Below are 21403 nucleotides of genomic sequence, written 5' to 3'. Positions count from 1 at the left end.
CTTGCTAATAATGCAAGTCAGCTCACCTACTTGTGCTTCTGGGAAGAGCACATGGGGTACATGGCTGCTGCTTTCATGTCACAGGTGAATACTTGAGCTATTTAAGATTTTTATTTCCATATCAAACTTGGCTGAAACCAGCCAAAAGGAGTTAGGAATCCAAGAGACTCAAAAGACAAGTAATATTTTACGGCGTGACTCTTGGGGATGGTGCTGTGCAGGGCCAGGAGCTGGACTCAGTGATCCTTGTGGGTCCCTTCCAACTCAGCCTATTCTGTGATTCTGATTCACTTTCATCTGAAAAGCAAGCCTCAGCCCAAGCTCCCTTCACTCCATCTCACCTGATAGGCCTGATCCTTTGCCACACTGAGTGCTGCCTCCTCATTTACACCCAAAAGTACGTGTAGATGAATGTTATCACAGCTTCTCACAGGTTCTCTTCTCACTGACCACATCTCCACTTCGGACACCTGGAAAGGGTGCTGGTACCTGGTGGAGTTAATGGCCAGTTTTCTTGGGAAGAAAGAAGGTGGAATAGAACCAAGAGAGTGTGCTGATACAACAACAGCATGGGAAAATATAGTATGGATGGGAAAGAAAAAAAAAAAAGAATAAGAAAATATTAAACAAAACTAGAAGGAAATTCTAGGATGAGGTAAAATAAATCCACTATTAATCTGATGCATACTTGCATCCTTCTATTAGAAACCACAGTGCACAGGCCAGGAAAAAAAGGTGTGTATATAATGTTCAGGTATTCCTTCCCAAGGATTAACCATTTGCTGAGAGGAATACTGTTCATTTCATTTCCAATAAGGAGAGCATTTGTACTTATAAAAAGAATCTCAGGGCAGGAGGTGAGAGGACATCTGGCAGTGGTCCTTATCCCTTAAGTGGTCTCCAGGCTAGAAATCAGGTTTGAAGTAAATAAACAAACCTGAGCAGGAGCATGCTCATCTAAATGCTCTTAAAAATGAGCAGTATGTATAGCTCCTAATTACAGTGACTGACATCTGCTTTGTCCTTACTGAGTGACAACTGAGAAAGTCTCTTCCCAAAAACACTTTTGACATTATCGACATAATCAGAAGTCATCCCAATATATGCAGGCAATTAGTGATAACCACATTTCAAGTAAGAAGGAAATCTACCACAAGTGTCAATATTCATCTGGAGAGTACGAATCTTTGAGTCATATTTAAATGAGTTTCCTTAATTAAACTGACAATGAAGTCAAGTTCATGTTTATGAAAGTGCACCTCTTCCTCTATCATCACAGGTTAAAGATTCTCTGGAACATTCTCTCCTTTCTTTATTAACAGCTTGTAAAATTGAACCAAGTTTGCTTTTCTGCAGGCTTGTGCCTATCATCATATGTGGGCTCACCCACATGTTTTGGATGCTCACAAAAAGAGAACCCATGCTTTGAAAAGCTGCAGCACTGCTGAGTCTGATGTAAGTAGGGGCAGGTATGAGTCTTGCCCTGCACTGATGGGCTACTGCCTGTCAGGGTATGATATAACATTGCCTGCAAGTGCACAGATCTACACTTAGATTAGCTTCTATATTTCAAAATCACATAAAAATTATATATAAAAAGATTAAGCCATGTATGAAAAGATAATATTATTGTTAGGGTAGAATTTTATAGCATTCATAAAAAGGGGCAACTCTGGTATCGAATGGCTGTGTAGCTGCACTTGCTTTCAGTTTTCAAAATATGGTGCTTATTAGCCAGAAACTATCTGATAACCAAATAAAAATGCAGAAACAGTTGCCTAAATCTGTAAATGCTGGACTTTCCTGCACAGATTTATTAAATTGAAAGTATGAATAAGGCTATCTGAGCTAATAGTTGTTTCTGCAGAGATCTGGGGAATTTTTAATGTGTCCGAGATATTAGCTCTCTGGCTAAACTGGTCTTACATACTCAGCTCAGCCTGCCTTGAGCCCGGATGATTTAAAAAGAACTATAACCTAGGATGGAATTGCAAGTCAGATCTAGGGCATCTGTGCCTGGGGTATTGTTACATTGTCTACAAGCATCATTCAATCTCCCTCTGCTGTCTGCATTCGGTCCTTGTAAATAAAGTAAATAGTGCCTCCAGCTTAGGCTTCGCTTTTTCAATCTTGAGTCTCAAAGCTGACAACAAATAGGAGGTATGCATTATCAACAACAGTCTGCTGAAATCTTGATGGAGCTATTCAAAGCAATTTTTATGTGAGAGACTGTGTTTGAGATAGGAACCTGCCAGGCCAAAGGGCAGGCTACTCTTTCTCCACCCAACACAAATCTCTCCGTTAACATTTCAATAAATGCTGCTCCTCAGTCGCCTCCTGGGAAAGGATCAGGATCCAGGACAACAGCTCTTTTTAGGGATTGTAGGAAAGAGCACATTTTAACTAAGTAATAGTTTTCTTTCAATTCTGAAGATGAGTCTGGAGTGGTTCATGCCCTGAGTACGTAATCATCTCTAGCTTTACATTTCCTGATGGATTTCTCTCTTTACACAGACTTGCATCTATTTTCAAATAATTGCCATCTCCTTTTCCTGTCCTTGAAAACTAGCTCTTGTGTAAGCTACAGTCAAATTCTATCTTCCCTTCATACAGTGTGTCATGTTGTAATTTTCTTAAACCAGCTGATGAGAGGCATTAGACACCGTTCACAGGTGATAAAGAGCCTGTTTCAAAGCTTTGTCAATTTAATTTTTACTTGTTAATTAGAACCAAAACTTTAATAAAATGTCAGCTAAGCTACGTTGATGGAGGGGAATATTCAGTTCGTTGAGTTGCTGGAGAATTCCTAACTATGGCTACACGGCTAACCGTAGATAGGAGGGCATGGTTGATACCCCAGGTCAAAAATACATCCCGGTATAAGCTGCAGAATGCCTGCAGGTACCTGAGCTGCTCCGCGGGGAACTTTCGGGATCTTCCAAACCGTTACCAGTCAGCAGAGGGCAACACAGTCACAAAAACAGGAAAAAGCTTCACAGGCTTTTCACAAACGTGTAACTCAAACCCTCGGTTCCCTCTGCTAACGCGAGCAGGATCAGGTTCCAGCCTACTGCAGCCAAGGATGAAACATTTTGTACAAAACCCTCTTTTCCCCAAATAGAGCTGATAAGCAAATGAAAGGACACATAATAAGTAAACCAACTACAGTTGTCAAAATCCCAGTAGAATAATTCAGAATTTCTGTGTGAAAACCAAGGAATAACTGATTACAGCAAAACCTGTGAGCTGGCTACACACTTTTTATATGTAAATTCAGCACGGGGATAGGATACGGGACAGACTGTAAGCTGGAGAGCTAAACAAATGGAAATTCTGGTGTGACCTTAAAAAGAAAGTTGTCAGAAAGGACTTTTCACTCTTGATGGCAATGTCACAAATACTGCACCAGACCCTGAGGTTCCAAAGTTTGGCACAATATGCTCTACACCTATGTGGTACCCTGGCACCCAAGGGGCAGTAGTATGGAGGGGTTTAGTCCCACTCTGCACCTGGGTTTTCCTTTATGGAGGGTGGAATTTGTGTCAGACTGGGGTCGAGGTGAAACAGACACACACAAAATGAGGAAGGTCAGCAGAGCTGCAACAGAAACAACAGATGGGAAACATGGCAGGACAGAGGCATCCACTGGAGATTTCTGACCTTTTATTTAAAATAGTCACTGCCTGTATACCAAGTCTCTGGGAATATGAAAACTGTATCAGCTTGGATCAAATATCAGTTATGCTCTTCTGACAATGACCAGAAGTAGATACCTAAAGAAATATTTAAGCAAGGAAATGCCTGTAGAGATACTGCCCAGAACATCCTGCCAACCAGTCACAACCTGCAGGGCAGGGACTGGCTGGACCATGTGGGCTGTGTTTGTGTTTACCAGGCCTTCACTGATTTCTCTGATGAGTCTTTAAATGCATGAAGACCTTTATCACTCTCTAATTCCTGTGGCAAGGAGTTCACAGAGCCCATAGACTGTTGAAGTATCACTTTGGGTTGTGCCCTGAAACTGCTTACCCACTGGTTTCCCTCATGTGCTTGCACTGGAAGGAGTGCTGAAAACTGCCTCCTGTTCCCTATTGTCCCAGCACTTAGAGGCTGCCTTCCTCTCTCCAAGGTCACCTCTTTTCCAGCTAGAAGAGCTGTACTGTTTATTTCTTGTAGAAAAGAAGCTCCATTCCTTTGACCACTTTTGACATCCTGCTCTGAACATTTTCCAGTCCTAATCCAATTCTTTTGAGACGCAGCTGAACTTTCTACTTCTGTATTGCAGGGAATGACTGTGAACTGTACTAAAATAACAACTGTAATTGAAGATTACTAAGGTACAACAGTATTCAGCTGCCTATCTGCCTTGTCACGATGCAGCAGAGATGTACAATAAATACTGCTATAACTTAAACAAATGACAATCAGAAGTCAAATGAAACTATTGAAAATCAGAAGATGATGAAAATCACTCCATCTTCTTTACTCCCCACCCTGGAGAGGAAAACCCTCACAAATGATTGCCTCCTTCCAATTCTGCAACACAGCATGCCGTATCTTATTCTAATGGCATCTCTTCTGATCTCCCATAGTCAGAGTGGCAGTTTCAGGTTTCCAAGCCATGCACAGCTCTCTTTTCTCATCATGAATTCTGCCTTTCCAGCATAACAGACATAATGTGGTTACTATGGAATTAAGTTTGCCTTTTGCTGTGTAAAGATGATGGGCTTTCTCATTCAGCAGCATGCTGTTCCATGGTCAGGGCCTGGAAGGGCCTCCAGCACCTGGCACACCAGAGGTAGCTGATGTTCCTCCTTCAGGTCTTTATGATCCAATTTGCATTTTCCATACATATTCTTTCCGAACAACCACTCGCTCTTTTATGTTTTTAATTTCTCTTCATGAAACACAGTCGGCCACTATGGGTTCTTGAACAGACTTTTCCATTTCTGGAATGGGGAAAAGCACGAATGTAAAATCTGTAGCTTTGGTAGTTACGCATCTGCTCCTTCTGACTGCAAGCACTTATGCAAACCCCGTGGCAGCCTTTAGGTTTGCTACATCTCCCCTACATCCCGGGACAGAGCAAGTCTGCTGCAATACGGCGCCAACCTTTTGCAGTGGAGTAGGAGGGATTCATGTTGCCGCAGGTGGGTGGATATTCCACAGGCTGCTCTCTTAGATCAATACTACCAGCCAGGATTATTTGGTATCCAGGAATAAAGTCTCCCTGTGGCTGAATGTATTGCCAACACACGCAGCATGCGAGGGGCTCACATGGTTTGCCTGAGCCAGAGCCGTGCTGCGGAACACGGACACACGGGTCCAGCCCCGGAGCGCCTGGAGGAAGTGAAAGCCTCTCCTCCAGGCACGGAAGGTGTCCATTCTTGTCCCAGATAAGGAGCGGGCTGTAGCGGCGCTGCGGCGCGGCGGGGATGCGGGCCGGCCGTGTCTGCAGGCGGGCAGCTGCGCGCGGCTCCACACGTACCGGGAGAGCGGAGGAAGCATTTCCTCTGCTCGCTCCCAGCCCCTGCACGCAGCCCGAGGATGAATCACGAGCCTACAACTGCAAGATACCAGCGAGTTTTTTCAGCTTCCTGGATGCCTCAGCCCCAAAAGAAAGCACTGAGCTGGTGGTGCTCTGCACTCTCAAGCTCTGTAAAAAATATACATATGCACGTTCCATTTTGCTGTCCCTTATGGCAGGAGGAGTGAAGGCAGAAAAAAGCAGCAATTCCACAGATGAGTTATGAGGAGGCTGAAAAAACACTGCAACTCACAAATCTAATTTTCCGAACTGTATGGCTTTTGAAATCCCTTTCAGAGATGACACTGGACAGTTTCAAAACTGATTGAGTGTTACATTGTTGACTGCCAGGAATAGCATCCCACTGGATCAAAAGAACAGGCAGCCTCATCAAAGAAAGACCAGACACAAGGGATTACACCTCACATGTCTCTGGAAACCCACCTATGAAATCAAAAGAAAACTAAAGGTTGTCAGGGGGCCTATGCTCAAATTTTATGGTCTTCCAGGATTGAAATATCAGGTTCCAACCTAAACTGTATAAAAGCACCACAATTTTCAGCTAGAAAAAGCTATCAGCTGATATGCAGCTGCTTGACTAGAAAACACTGATTTTTGTCATAGAAGGGGTAGGAAACAGTTAAAGTAACTCTGGGTGGTTATTTCTTAAAAAAAAAAAAATAATCATCCTACAAAACAAGTTAAACCTGCTTGAGTGATTAACAAGTAGAGAATCCAGGGTCAGGTTTTGTAAGGCCTGTTCTGCAGCCAGCTGCCCATGGACTGGGTGGGCTTGGGAGAGCAGAGCTGAAGTGTGTCCCCTGATGCAGCATATCTGGAGAGCATGATGGTGCAGGAGACTGATACACAGGGTAACACGGTCTCTGAAAGGTGATCTTACATTAATAGTCTTGAATCAGCAATCGTAAAGCCAAAATCTTCTTAGATATCAACAACCATGAGAATTCAAGACACCTGGCAGAACATTTTAGGATTTGATCATTGCAGCCTAGGTAGGTCAGAAGAAAGTTGTGAAATGTCAGAGTGAGATATCTCCCAACTCCTTACGTGAAACCCACAACAGAATCCCTGTTTAGATGAGCTCTGGCCAATACTGGAGTCAAAAGTACCTTCGGTGCTTTTTTCATTTCTGGAAAGATCTGTGGGGGAGGAAAAGGCTGTCCTGGGAAGTAGAAGCAAGTGGCTACACAACAGTACTTGCCACAGTGAATTAGGCAGCCGCCCATATGGCCAATTCAGAAAAACAAGTATCCCCTAGTGAGCCACAGTGCTGCTACATGACAAGGACAGCCTTTCCAGCAATCAGCTGATACAGGAGAGAGCTTTCTCTCAGTCTCTGCTTTGCTCTCAGCCTCAGGCTTTGGTGGGATGGTGACAAAGACACATTTTAAAATGTATGTATACATTCTTTCACATGGAAGTATATGAAATACTTACTTACATTTAAGGTGAATTTAAGGCTATTTGAGGTGAAAACCAAATATACTATGTGTGACCTAACATATTTTTATTTATATGTGAAAACTGTTGGCAGCAGTGTGGAGGCTGCTCTGTGCATGTGCTCCCCAAGGAGAGGGAATGGTCCTTTGGTTAGAGAAAAAAATTAAGACTGTCTTGTACTATCCTTTGGAGATTTTTAATTTGAATATCTTCATTGTAACTCCCTCTCCACGAAGGGAGATGGCAGTTTCAGTTAGACTGCCAGCAGTGTTTAGACTTATGCCCAGCACAAGGACCTAGATATGTCCGTGTGGGCATGTAGAATCAAGAGAAAGGAAAACAAAATGAGAAAGGTCCCAGCATTTACCTGTGGTGCCTCATTGCCTTCCCACTGAGGCAGCTGTGGGCTTGTGCTGGCAGAAGCATGGCTGAGGCATCAGAGGGACAGGACGCAGCAGTGGGAGGCAGTGTTGCATCATCCACATTTAAAGTTGCTCTGTTTTTCCTTCATAAACCGGGGAAAAGCACAGCTCTTAAAAGCAATTCAGAGGAGAAGACTGTGTTCAACTGTCTTTATTTTACCAGTGGGACCTTTCAGCTTTCCTACCCTATTTGAAACTATATGCTTTAGTGCTCCAAAGTCATTTTGGAAAGGGGAAAGTGTGCATCAAGCTGCATAACTTCTGCAGCAGAGAGGTCAGGAGTTGGTTTTGCATAAAGATTATGTTATCCAGTTCATGGGGAACTGTTACTGCCAGGCAGCTTCAGAGATGGAAATGGAATGGATTAGACAGATCTTATTGCTCCTGATCACATCAGTGCTGATGAACAGAAAATTTGCTTTACAGTTGCACAACCAATTAATCTAACTCCAGCCCCCTAGAAACAGGACTCCACTGTAAATCAGTCATCAGCACTCCCTTCATGATCAGTGGCAAATGGCAGGTGCTGTCAGGCAGGGTTTCACTCCCCATGGTAGCAGCCCCTGTCCTGAGACGCCACACAGCCACTGTCAGAGCAGCACCCAAAATCTGGTATTGCTCAGCTGAAGAGCCTGCAGCCAAAGAAGCTGAACACGGTGAACTCCCCAGAAGCACTTCCTGAAGTTCAAATAATTCCATTTATTTTTCATTTATAGTTGATAATCCCAAGTGCAGCTTTAAGAATGCTAGGGTCATGCAGCTCACTGTGACACATTTGCTATATTTTGTTTTCCTGGAATTATATAGCCTTTACTTCTCTCGCAGTATCTTTCCTGCATATCCAGGATTGATGCATCAGATAGAAGAACCCCAGAACCACAGTCAGGCTTTTTGTCCTTCTTTGGGATTCAGGGCAGAGAACAAAGCTACCGAGAATTGAGCCCTAGAGCCATTAAATATTAATTACTTGTGAGGTTTTTTTTTGTTTATTGCAGTTTGGTTAATTTGTACCCAGCTGATGAAAAATCACTCTTCCCAAAAATAAATCACTTTAATAACTTAATGCCAGACCATGAAATAGGATGTGTAATAATCTACCTCATCCTTTATTCAGCTGGAGGATAAAATAACCACAAAACAAAAACCCAAAACACCACAAAGTGCTTTGTTTTTCTGCTCCATCCATGTCACTGTTTGCTGGGCTCATTTGCCTGCAGGCTCTAGAGACACTGTTTCAACTTTCTTGCCTAAACAAGCTTCAGTCCTTGGGAGCAGGCAAACACTGCTCTTTGAGACAGTGAGCACTCCACAGTGATTCTGAGCTGGGCTCTGCCCGTGATGCTGAGGAGGTTACTGGGTCTCCAAAACACCTCCTTCCAGGTTCTGGTCCTTTGTGTGCACTCCTCAGAGCCACTGGGCTAGAGCTGCCTGGTTCAGCTGAACTGCCTTTCCAAGTCAATGCTACAGAGCTGCACACCCATCAAGGGAGACAGAAGCTCAGGCAGCAAACACAGACCATGAGTGACTGGATGTGTCTGCTGGCAACAATTTTTGAATGTTCAGTTCCGTCACAGCTGCTAGAAGTCAGGGGGGTGTTGATTCTAGAGCGGGCAGAGAGAAGGAATGATAGCAGTGTAACCTATAACTAGGTATACCTTATAAAAGGATCAGCTCTCTGAATCTATGGCCAAATTACTTCTCTAGCTTTTCAGGTAAGTATTTTGCACAGCTGAGAAATCCCTGACTCCTAAATTCCTCCCTTTCCCCTGTCACACGACCACAGTTGCTTTGTATTTGGAAGCCCATCTGAATTTCATAACCAATAATTTTGTCACTTATTAGCATAATCGTTCACATAAATAGACTGCTTGCATATGAATGCAACCATCATCATCACCCTTCACCTTAAGCAGGCAAGATGAGTGCAGTGGGTCCGCACTGATCATCCTGCAGATTGTTTTTCAGCCTTGAAAAACTCTTTTTCTTTGAGAAAGGATCCTGCTGTAATTAGCAGTGTACTGATATATGGCAGCTGCTGTCTCAAAGAAGTTGCCATGCCAAAAAGATCTGACATGTATTTTTAGACAACACTTCAGGGTAAATCAACAGCCAGGTAGTTTCCAGGTACCTATGATACCACTGCTTCCCTATCGAAAATGAAAGTCTGAACAGTAAAAGAACAGCTGATTGACTTTCATAACTTTTGTGTCAGATCACTAGTGATACACAACATGGAAAGTGGGATTCTTATGCATTACTTCTCCTTCTGCTCCAAAGCACGTATGACTCCAGCTCCAGCCTTCAAATGCACATTTTCACAGACTCATTGTCTCAAACGTGCCTGTGCCCCGTTAAATTCCCAGCTGTAGCACTGAAACGTGTGCTCCAGAGAGTCTGCCTGGCACTGGTCTCGCATCCTTTCAGTATGTATATGAAGGAGGCAACAAGAATAGTGCCAGATGGCAATGGCAATGGAAATGATATGACGTACATATGTGATGAAATTTTCTTTCTTTTTTTTTTTTCCTTGTGAATAAAGCATCTTGTGAAAAGAGGAATTAGATGCAGTATTTATAAGTCCTTCATAAACATCCCCAAATTCCAAGCAGAAGACAAAAGGCATGAATCATATCACAGCAGGCACTATAGCTGGGGAAGTGGCCTTTATGAAGATTGCTTCCGTAATTTGGGCTCCAGAATGAAAGAGAGCTGCTCTTAGGAGATCTGTAGGAAGTTGATAATGGCTTATTTAATTGTAGTATCACTAATAAAATCTGTGTTTTCATCAGGAACATTTCCTTAGCTAAAAATGCCATGATTCTTCAACTGTAGTTTGATCCTGTTCATTTTGTCTATAAATGATATAATGCCAAAAAAATAGATTAGGACATTATAGTTTCCTTTAAAAGGAAACTTTCAGACTGTGGCTGCAATCCACACCATACAAGATGATAATCCCATAATAACTGACTTGGTATGCAGAAATAAAACAATTACTCATAAACCAGAGATCATAAAGCAAGGAAATTTGTTCTCCATCAATTATAGAGGAAATGAGACCATAATTTGCTCTTTATGACTTGACAGCTAAAAATCTCCCATTAATTGACTCCTGTCATTAAAGGAATTCTCCCCCTGCATAATTCTCCATCAGTTTTGGTGGCAGTTTTATGCTCTTAACCTATTTGGTGACATTGAACTTGCATTGTATTCCTTGGACCAGAAGAATGTCACCCCATTTATATTAGTCATGGGAAAATCCCGAAATAGAAAGGATGTGGTCTGAAGCAGCTCCTGATGTCTACACTGAAAAGTGTAAGACCGTCTAGATTCACAGGACTGATGGACACCAGCTATCAAATCAGAGGGATCTACACATACCAGTCATTTTCAGATGCATCTGACTTCAGACAACCACAGTGGAAAATAGCAGCTATCAATATAATTTAAAAATAAAATATAAACTGCTAACCTACCTGTTTTCCCCATTATTAAACAGCAAAAGTTTGGCAAAGCTGACAGCAGATCTCAGATCATTCAGCAATGCCAGCCCTGATTTGTAGATAGACTTTTTTCCTACTGAAAGCAGGCAGGGAACTTTTGGAAAGCATATAGTTAGTGGCATTAATGAGCAGTATGTATTGCTGCACTCACACATCTGTGAGTACATTCCCTGTACACCTACAAGAGAAGAACACAGGCCCCTGTAAATCACAGGAAGGTGTAAGGCAGTGATGGCCAACAAATACCCAATGACTAGGTGCTGATAATAGCATAATCATCAGCCCTGATGCTGGCTTTGTGCCTTGTTTTGTGGGCCCTCCAAGGCCTAGTTTGTCGTTTCCTCACCTTTGTATCATTAACCTCCAGTGCAGAGGCTGCAGCTGGAGCCAGAAGATGAACAGAGGGCACAAAAGATGTGTGGATCAAAAGGTGAAGAAACTCTTCTTCCTGAACACAGACATTTTGGCACAATCCACCTTACCCTGTTTAAGGTGCTCAGCAGCTGGGCATCACTTCATAGCATTTTCCACTAGAGAAGTGCTCAAGGTCAGGGCAGAAAGACAGGCAGAATTCAGTGAGGAATCCTGCACAGTACCACTGCCTTGGTGGCTAAGCATCAGGAAAGCCAGGCAGAAGAGAATACAATGAGATTTTAATGGGAATATATCACTTCCAGCTTGTTAGGACTGCAGTCCAGCCAAGGGAAGATAAGGCTGGAGCATTCCTTTGCATTTCACCATCAAATCAAAGAACTGCAAATGACAGCTGACAACAGCTTTAAGGGGAAAAATGGATGAAAGCAGAGCTTTCTCAAGCAAAGCTTCAAAGCATGAAAGGCAAAAAAAATCCCAGAGCTGTCTAGTTACAAGCAGTATCAGACTGCCTGCAGATGACTCCAGACAATAACAGTAGCCTCAAGGGGACAGGCAAGACAGGATATCATGATAGCTGCAAAATCAAATATTGCCAGATACTACCATCCCAGTCCCACATAGGGAATAGCTGGAATGATAACCAGGGCTCCCTCATAGCCATTTTACGTACTGTGTGATATTGCATAGCATTCAGGAAATTGGAGCAAATTTGATCACATTCAACATTGTACATATTTTCATCAGTAGAGAAAAAAATTCTAAAGACAATATTTTGAAAAATGAGAAATTCCAAGTACAATCAGAAAATAAAGACTGTCAGTTTTTGCTGGCTGAAGGAATGATTGATAGGAAAAAAAATTACTTCAGGGAATAATTATTACCTTGATTTCAGTTTTGTTATCTAGCTGATAAGACACAGCAACTGAGACAGGCTTGCTGTGATAATGCTGGCAGGGTCACAACACTGAGGATGACAGCTTATTTTCTCATGACTTCTTAACATACAGAGGATTGTCTTACTGATAGACATTAATATGACAATGCTGCAGCTGCCTCCATCAGATGTGTTCCCCAGGGTTGTTGAAGCATCTGTTACTTTTCACCTTTCTGAAGTAATTTCAATTGTCTTCTACCTGCAGGCTCATCATTCTGCTGAGATATTTCTACACTATGTCCATTATTGAAGGGCAATGTATAAACATATCATCAACAAGCAACAGCCACTCGCTTTGTCTTTCTAAATTCCTTTATCACTACAGAACACATTAATGCATTGTAATAGCTACACTTGTGACCTAATCTGCATCCATTGCATTCCTTCTATTATGTGCAGTGATGATACAGTTGTTGCACAGCTATCATTGCTAATATCCATGAAATATCACAAAGTCTCTCTTTTTTTTTTTTTTTTCTTTTTTTATACAGGACCAATAGATCTAGAAATCCCACCTTGCTCAGATTTTTTTTCCATCACAAATTCATCTTTGGAAAGAATTTTCATTACATTTTAACAATCTTTTTCCTCATATGCTGCTCAAAAATAGTGTTATTGTTCAACAGCCTTTCATCATTCATTAGAAGATTGGTGGGAGAAGGTGTGGGGGGGAGGGGAGGGGAGGGGAGGGGAGGGGAGGGGAGGGGAGGGGAGGGGAGGGGAGGGGAGGGGAGGGGAGGGGAGGGGAAGCAGAAGAGGAACCTCTATCTCACATGCTTCCCCTTAAATTTCCTGGAGTTATCCTCAGTTTTCTGACCTTCCCTGCATCCTCTTAAAACTTGCTTCTTGCAAGAAGTCTGGCCACTGAAATGGATGTAATCAAAGAAGAATTTTCAGAACTTCAGTCTCCTGTATGGTAGTAGGCATGATTCTTTACATTTTATTATAAATTCCCATCATTTACTATGGGATTTCACATTACCCAATTCTGAAACTGGGCTGAATTTTCTACTCACTTAGAAACAAAATCCACTCTTGAAATTCTAGGAATAGTATCATTCTCTCTCTCATACAGTGTTTCCTGAACCCTGTAAGTACACCCATTTCTTCAGTTGTGCTCATTAAATAGGTGATTAGTATAATGGGTTTGTAAGAGTCTGAGGTGATTCCACAAAAAAAAGTATAACATATTTTATGTTGAGTTCAGTATGAATGAACTGTGAAATTGTATTTGACTTTGAAGAATTGCACTAGGATGGAGAATTAAATCAGTCTTTAATCAGTAATTTCAGGACGCTTACTTATTAAAAATATGTATTTTGCTACCTTCAATTAAAGAATGCTTGAGGCTACATTCATTTTAGCAGCTTTTCAAAGACAGGTAAATAGTAGCAATCTTACTAAGAAAGAAGAATCAGATATAGTGCAAATTAGTTAAAATACTGGTACCAAATTTTCTTCAGAAAATGTAAGAATGAGGATGAAGTCAATCTCACCTCACCCCAATCATCCCAAAATTGAGGTAGTCTATACCACATGCCCAGGGAACAGCATGGGGAGAAGAGAGATGGGAACCCCCAGGCAACCCAGCTCCACCTCAACCACTTTTTACCTCTCTTCATCCAAGATCTGACAAGCAGCCAATAAACAGCACACAGCACATTGCCTGTGCTTTGCATATGACCAAAAGAAATGAAAAGTGCAAATGACACTGCAACAGCAATCATGTCAGATCTCCTGCAACCATGAGCTGAATTTGCTCACAGCAACAAGGAACAATTTCCAGAGAGGGCCTCAGTGTAACAGCCAGTGAAGGTACAGTTTATTGAAAAGTTTCAGTACCTTTAACCACAAGCCTTGCTGTCACATCATGAAAAAAAGTGGTATTTAACTTACAGGGCAAAGGAAGATAGCCTGTGGCTGTCATATAGGCAAAGCATTGGAGTGGTTTGGTCAGACACTATCTGATCTGCCATAAATTGTATCAGTGTAAAGTAGCATTAGTGGTTTGGATTGGGATGAGGCATGCTAAAATTGAATTTCCTCTTTTATTAAACCAAGGCCTGAGGACAGTAACAGTGACAGTCAGAAGGGATTCTCTTATTCAGACATTAAAAAGAAATAGCTGAGCTTGGAGATGAGATATCACAAATCAATCGCTACTCAATTCACACAGTAAATAAGCAAAGATCTTTTAAATAGTTACATTTGTTGTCAATATCTTCTAAACATGCCAAAAAGCCAGGCCAAAGAAACACAACTCAGCTGCCACCATCTCATGAACCCAAGCTTACAGGTGGGTTGTTTGTAGACATGAGCAAGGCTGGTACCTCCTGTGCTGACAGAGCTCTTCTGGAGCCCCAGAGGAGTGCCAGCCCCTCAAGAAACACAAAGACAAGCAACAAAGGGGGAGGGGGCTCTCTACCAGATCAGTCTTGTAAAAACTAAACAAAAGCCACTGTCAGGAAATTTGAAATAGAAAGGACAAACTTCAAGCTGTGATATTTCTGAGCATGCATCCATTCCTCTCTTAAAATATTTACAGGGGGTTTTATAAAACAACAGTATTGTGATGTCAGTCCAGTCCTCAGAAAGTTTGAAAGGAAAGATGAGGGGAAAAAGAGGGTATTTCAAGTACTCACTGCTTCACATTACTGGCTTTTCTGAGGTAAACATTATTTACATTTGAATACAGTATGTATATTTGAGTATACATATATCTATGGTATTGTAAATCTGTTTTATGAATCTATTTGAATCACTGAAGATATTTAGTGATGTCTTGACTAATGTGTTTTTGTTTCAAAAATAATAGAAATATTCAGTTTTGAAAGAGGAACTTTTCCCATGCTGCCCTGGAGAATACATGCAAATTCAGGCTCAAAATATTATACCTGCAAAGGGTTTTCTTGCCAGTGTAGAATAAACAGAGCTTATTCAAGTTAAAAAAAAAAAAAAAAAAAAAAAGATGTGAGAAGGCATAATCACTTCAACACAGAGACTGGATTGCCAGTGTTGAAATGGGTGTGGATGGAGCAGGACAGGCAGAGAGCGAAACCAGCATAAAACAATAGGGAAGCTAAAGACACTGGCTGGTTTCATGGAGAGCAGCTTGAGTTGCATGGCTTTTTGGTTTCCATCTCTTTTTCATGCTTCCAAGCTTCACTCACCTGACATCCGCAAAGAGCTGGAAACAATTACTGAGGGAGGCCCAGCTGCTTCTTTGAGGTGTCAATGTTGCGGAATAAGGCAAGGAAATAACAGTAAGTATTCCCAGGCTTCAGGCATGCCAGGGAGACGAGAGTTCCCAAGGCCATCACAAGGCCTCAGCTAAAGACAAGTGGTCAGAGGAGAGAGGATGTAGGAAGCTGGGCATAAAATGCACCAAAGGAGGGTATGGGGTAGCAGGGAGTATGGAGTGGCAAAGAGGAAAACCATCACAACACAGTCAACGAGAACTGGCAGCAGAGAAGAAAAGAAAAAGAAAAAAGATCTTCAAAAGTCACGCAGTACTTTTTCTGTTTGCCAAATTAATTTTGCAATTAAATCCCTAAGTGCTTTATTAGCTGTTCTTTTTCCTATTAAGCAGTTTTAGCAGCCATGGGCATGCCATACAAATCCAGTCAGGGAAAGCAGAGAGCCCTGTTATGAACAGGAGTTTCAGTGTCTGTAAGGCACACTGTCACTATCAACTCCGTTATGCAAAAACACTCGATAACTGGTTTCCAGTTGCCCCACCACAAACCTAATTTTTGAAAGAGAAAGAAGGTGAAACTTGCTGCTCACAGTGAGACAAGCTCAAAGCTCAGCAAGTTCTGATCAGGCTAAGAAAGTCCATTTCAAAGCTATCTAAAAAATACTTGTACCTTCTCATAGAAAAAACAACCACCCCCAGGCTCATGCAAAAAAAAAAATAAGTTTTTCCAGGATATTATGTAAAGTCATATATTTATACAGCTGAATAATACAGGGCAAAACTGCCTGTAAGTAAATGTTATAGCCCAAAGTGTGCATTTTCATGCACATTTATCTGAGCAGCTTCTCCTTTTTGTTAATTCATAAAGCCTTTGCCTTGTATGCTCCCATTTTTATGCTCCTGGTTTTCATGAAATCTTTCCAAAATGCTAGCTCTATTCTTCTATCAGCACTGCAGTCCTACTGAAATAAGTATGGCCATATCGAGTAAACAAAAGTTCACCTAGTTCAAATTCCCTTCTCTAGCAGTGGCAAAAAACAGATGCTCAGAAAACAGGTTAAAGAACATTTGCTGACTGTTCTCAGGATACCTTCCCTGCTCCCAGGAATCAGCAGTTCAGGAACTTCTTGAACCAGGTTATTGGGTTTAATAGGTCCCTGAAGGACCTATTTAAGGTGCTTAACCTGAGCCTTCACACTTATCATTCAATTGGCTAAACTCAACACCTCCCCTTTATGAGCTCCAATTTCCAAAGGAATGGAGCTGTGTTATTATTTACTTTCCCTGTGGGAGCAATAAATAGCCTTTAACAGTATTCTAGAAGAAATTAATTTATGATGATGCCTAAAGCTGGATCCAAGTGCCGTAATATTTTCAGCAATATTGGCCCATCTTCCTGTATAAGAAATCTTGCAAGGAACTTGTCTGAAAACAATACATGACAAATCTGCTTCAGGAATTGTGATAATCAGAAAGAACCCGGGGAATTTTCTGGTGCTGTTCTATGGTATTTAAGAGACCACCAGGAGATGTACTGTCCCTGCAACTATTAAAAAAAAAAAAAAAAGTGTAATTGGGATAAATACCCAGAGAAAGAAGGTGAAATATAAAGCAGAATCATACCAGGAAAGGAATTATTTAAATTAAAGTAACAGGACATATTGAACATCACTTTGCAGATCTTTCTGAACAGATCTGGGCAGATGTTTGGAAAATCTGGGAAATGGTATAATTAGGTATTTCTGATGTATAGGAATAAGGACTGATAATTGTGTCCCCTGCTGCTTTGAATGTCAAGAATAGTTTTGGTGGTCAGTTGGTGGAGGAAAAATGCCATTACCACCTAAACCACAGCAAAGCAGTCTTAAGCCCTGCTTCCTCTAAAACCTTTCACAGGTTCACCTTTGAGACCATTTTCTTTTTCCCCAAGAATCTAGAACTGGAAAGAGCACATGAAATCCCTGTCTGGGATACAGACAGAGCCTCACTCACCCTAATTCAAACTCCTTCAAGTGATGAAGCCTTTGTCACTGATCTCAGGAGCTCATGCTCGACTGCACAGGTTCAAGCCTGATGCACAGTCCTGTGGGAGAACAGCAGCAAATCTCTCACTGACTTTGAAAGATGAGAACAGCTCGGCATCTGTCACCACCTTCCTGGTGATACTCAGCTTAAATACTTGTACCCTAAACACACTGCATTCTGCTTTGTATCCTAAACACACTGCATTCTGCTTAGTGGTCTTTGTGAAGCTCCTCAAAAAGCTGCTGCTTTTCTTGAGGGCAACAGTACATGATGAGTCCTGATCTCTGAAAAGGGAATGAAGATGGCCAGTCCCAACAACTTACTACGAATGAAAAGCACTTTCATTTAGCAAACGGGGAAAGCACTTTGCTCTAGCAAAATTTTAAGAATATATGAAATTTAATAGCCTCCTGCAACAGAACAGCATGTGACTCAGAGGCAGCCACTCCAGCTCCGCCTCAGCTGCTTACTTTCAGTTCCTCGTTAAGGAACTGTTTACTCTAAATAAATGGAAATTTTAAAAAGTAAAGAAACCTGCTGTTTCAGATTAAAATATGCGTCTAGGCAGAAGGATGCCTCTGTCCACTTCTGCAAACGGGTGAAGTGAAATAGAGACGGAAGAGACGAGCACTTTGCTAAGTCACGGTAACCAGGGCTATCTCCAGCGCGCTGCTGCTGATCATCGCCACGCAATACACAGCTCCGAAGGGAGGGGACAGGGAGTGGCAGGCAGCACAGCATTACCAGCACCACGAGTTATTTTTCAAAGCACGACTAAGGTTCTGAACTGGAGCTGTTAAATGGCTCACTAGAAATTCTGTATTAAGCAATGCAGTCAGACGCAAACAACTTAAATCAGCTATCTACAGTGAAGAGCTAACACATGCCCAGTACATAAATTTGGTTGAAAGCAAAACAGGAAGGAAAACAAAAGCCCAAATCACCTCAAACAGAACCAAGCAGCAGCATAAAATAAATTTCAAATCCTCAAGTAGTCTGAAAGCCAGTCACAGCAGATCTAGTAGCTCTTGTAGTTTTGCTTAGGACTGGGCAAAATCACAATGGGCTGTCTGCACAAACTGCACCTGAACACAGCATGAAGGGAGCTGCTAAATTCTCCACTGAGTCATCTAAACAGAAAAGCCACCAGTGTGAAGGGCTTTCAATTGAAATATCTAAATCTGAGATATGAAATGACCAGAGATGAGCAAGGAGGACTTGCAAATACATGAGTATGAGAGGAAAATAACTGAAAAGCAAAACCACTAAATAAACCACACCATTTAGAAATAGTTGCTGTTCTGTGGTGTGTGAGATGAGCGGCCAGCAAGAACACCAGTTCAGTTAAAACTGTCTTATTCAGAAAAAATAAATATATCCTGATGCCTTACATATGCTTGAGGATTCAAACAAGCACAAATTTTCAACACAACACTTTAGAAGAGTAAGAAGTGCCATATGGCATGGAGACTACAGATAGCAGTAGGGCTGGTGCTGTGACAGAGGTGTTCAGAACACCCCATTTTCAGGAACACAAAGTCAGTGGGATGTCATTGCCCACACCTTTGCAGTTACATCTAAACTTAGGTATGTCGCTGCAGAATTACATTACTTACTCTCGTCTCTTTCTCCCAGTGGCAAGATTTGGAGAACTTCCTTCATATATCTTTGTTTGCCCTGCTCATGGGCATGACACACAATATGAAAGGTTTCTGCAGAACTGCATTTTGTATAAAACAGACTCTCTGCCAAAAATGTGTTTCTCTTCCCTTTTCAGGTTCCTTTTTTTAATTCGTGTTAGCCGTTGTTATTAAGATAGCCTTGAAAACATGAGTTGAACATTAGTAGAAACAGTACAGTAATGTTAGTCTGTAATCCATAAATGACATGTAGAGGGCTAAGGTTCTCAGTAGATTGTTAACACAGTAAATTAAAGCCAACTCAATTTTAAAAAGTATTTAACTTCTTAGAAGGCAATTTAAATCACATTTTACATGGCAATATTATTTATTAAGGCACTATTGATGTCTTCAGTATATCAAAATGTTTCAGCAAAGCATTGCTCCAAAATGTCTTCATCTTCATCAAAAGAATCTCCTAGGAAAAAAATGTTTACAGTATCAATGATTTGTGTGAACATAATTCCTTAAAGTGCACCAGGCTTTATCTGAACATTTATATCACTGAAGGTAACAATGTCTTTGACTAGTGCTGGTGGGATCTCTCAAAAGTCCCCTAATGTTCTGAACTTTAAACTTTATTGCATGCCTCTCTTTTTGCATGCCTTGACAGATAAGCAACATACCACCTTCAAAGATCAGTAATTTGTTTGGGCTTTAGATTTTTTTTTATTGGAAGCTTAGAAAGTGCTCCCTGAAAGTCTGACCTCTACAATGAATACATGTGCTCCTTTAGTTCTTCACACATTGAGGATGTCAAAAACAAAATGCAAACCAGTGCAAACTGCAGAGCTGCAGCCACCAAGTGCCCGTGACCTTTGTGAAGCCTGTTCATGGGCATGTCACTCAATTTGGGCCAGTGTGAATACTGGTGGCAGGGGAGAGAGAAAGCTAGCTTGCCATGCATTGTGTTATTTGGAAATGCTCAACTTCAAAGAATAAGCATCACCCAGCTAAGTCTGATCTTAAAAGTCCAATCATATCTATTGCTTTTAGTTCCCCTTGCAGGGGGGGCCTGGAAACAAATGAGGGCCAAGTCTGTTCCAATGTACATGCCTGAGGGGAATATGTTGTGTCAGCACTGGAAGATATTCATGAACAGGCTTCAAGCTGTTGCACAAAGGTAAAAGGTGCTTTGAGGTGACCAGCTCAGGCTGCAGCTTTACCTTCAGCACTGGTGAGATCACAACTTTGCTGGAGTCACTTGGCTCTGCAAACCCAAGTCCAAACTTAAACACAGTTACTAGGAAGGAGAGAAGCAGAGGACCTCTCCAGAACACAGATCCAGAGCTCCACTCTTTGGCACTGGAAAGGCTATCCTGAAAGGAACTGTGCTTTAAAACAAGTTTGGCCAGCAACCTGGACTGCACTCAAGACATTTCTGTTCCTTCGTAAGTGACACGCTCTTCAGCACAGCTGGATCTGGCAAGAAACTTAATGGGGCTCTGGACAATATCCCTCTGTGGAACAAAAGAAAGTTCCAACAGGCTTAAAATTCCTTCTTCACCCTGCTCAAGAAAGTGTTAACAGCTGGATGAGTGACCTGAACAGCCCCTCTCACCTAGCAGCCTCACATTATTGTTTTGGCTTTACCTTATGACAAACAAAATGCTGTCACAGGATGAGTCAGACTTTGGACTTGGACGGGTTGAGGAGAAGGACACCACTCTCTACAAGCTGATCTCATGCCAGAGCAGCACTTTTTTTGAATCAGTCTGCCTGTGCGCCTCTGTGAGCAAGCCTATATGCTAGACCAAAGAAGCTCAAGTAAATGATCAAGGCCGCTGAGACTGTACATTGGGTTGATCCTATGTTAAGAAGTACTTGACAAGCCAGTGTTGTCCCTAAAGTTGGGACTGAATGATGTGTCACATGGCAGTAAACAAGTTAAAGCATTACTCAAGATCATATGACCCATTTACAGATAATCTGTCTTCAAATCACTTTATCAAGGAACTCAATTTTTATGAAGTTTCATGCCCTTATTTTAAGAGAGCAAATACATCAGGGAAACTTTGAAGTTCTGATGTGCAAAAGGGACTTTTTGCTGTACTTGTAATGGAGAACCACTATTTAAGACTGAAAGGAGGTCCTTTGGGAATCCCCAGCTATGGCACCTCTCCTTGGTGTACCACACCTGTGACAAGAATCATTACTCGGTGTTGTCTTGGGAGGACAGTGCAGCAGCTGCCAGGGCGTGCTCCCTGTGCTGTGTACAGCAGGGTGGGCAGAGGCTGCATCTGAACCGCACAACTGCAGGTCCGCAGCAGCACAGCCCTTC

The sequence above is a fragment of the Coloeus monedula genome (assembly GCF_965178545.1).
Source record: "Coloeus monedula genome assembly, chromosome: 3".
NCBI classification, from domain to species: domain Eukaryota; kingdom Metazoa; phylum Chordata; class Aves; order Passeriformes; family Corvidae; genus Coloeus; species Coloeus monedula.
The sequence above is the reverse complement of the archived record's forward strand: the minus strand, read 5'-3'. Positions refer to the sequence as shown.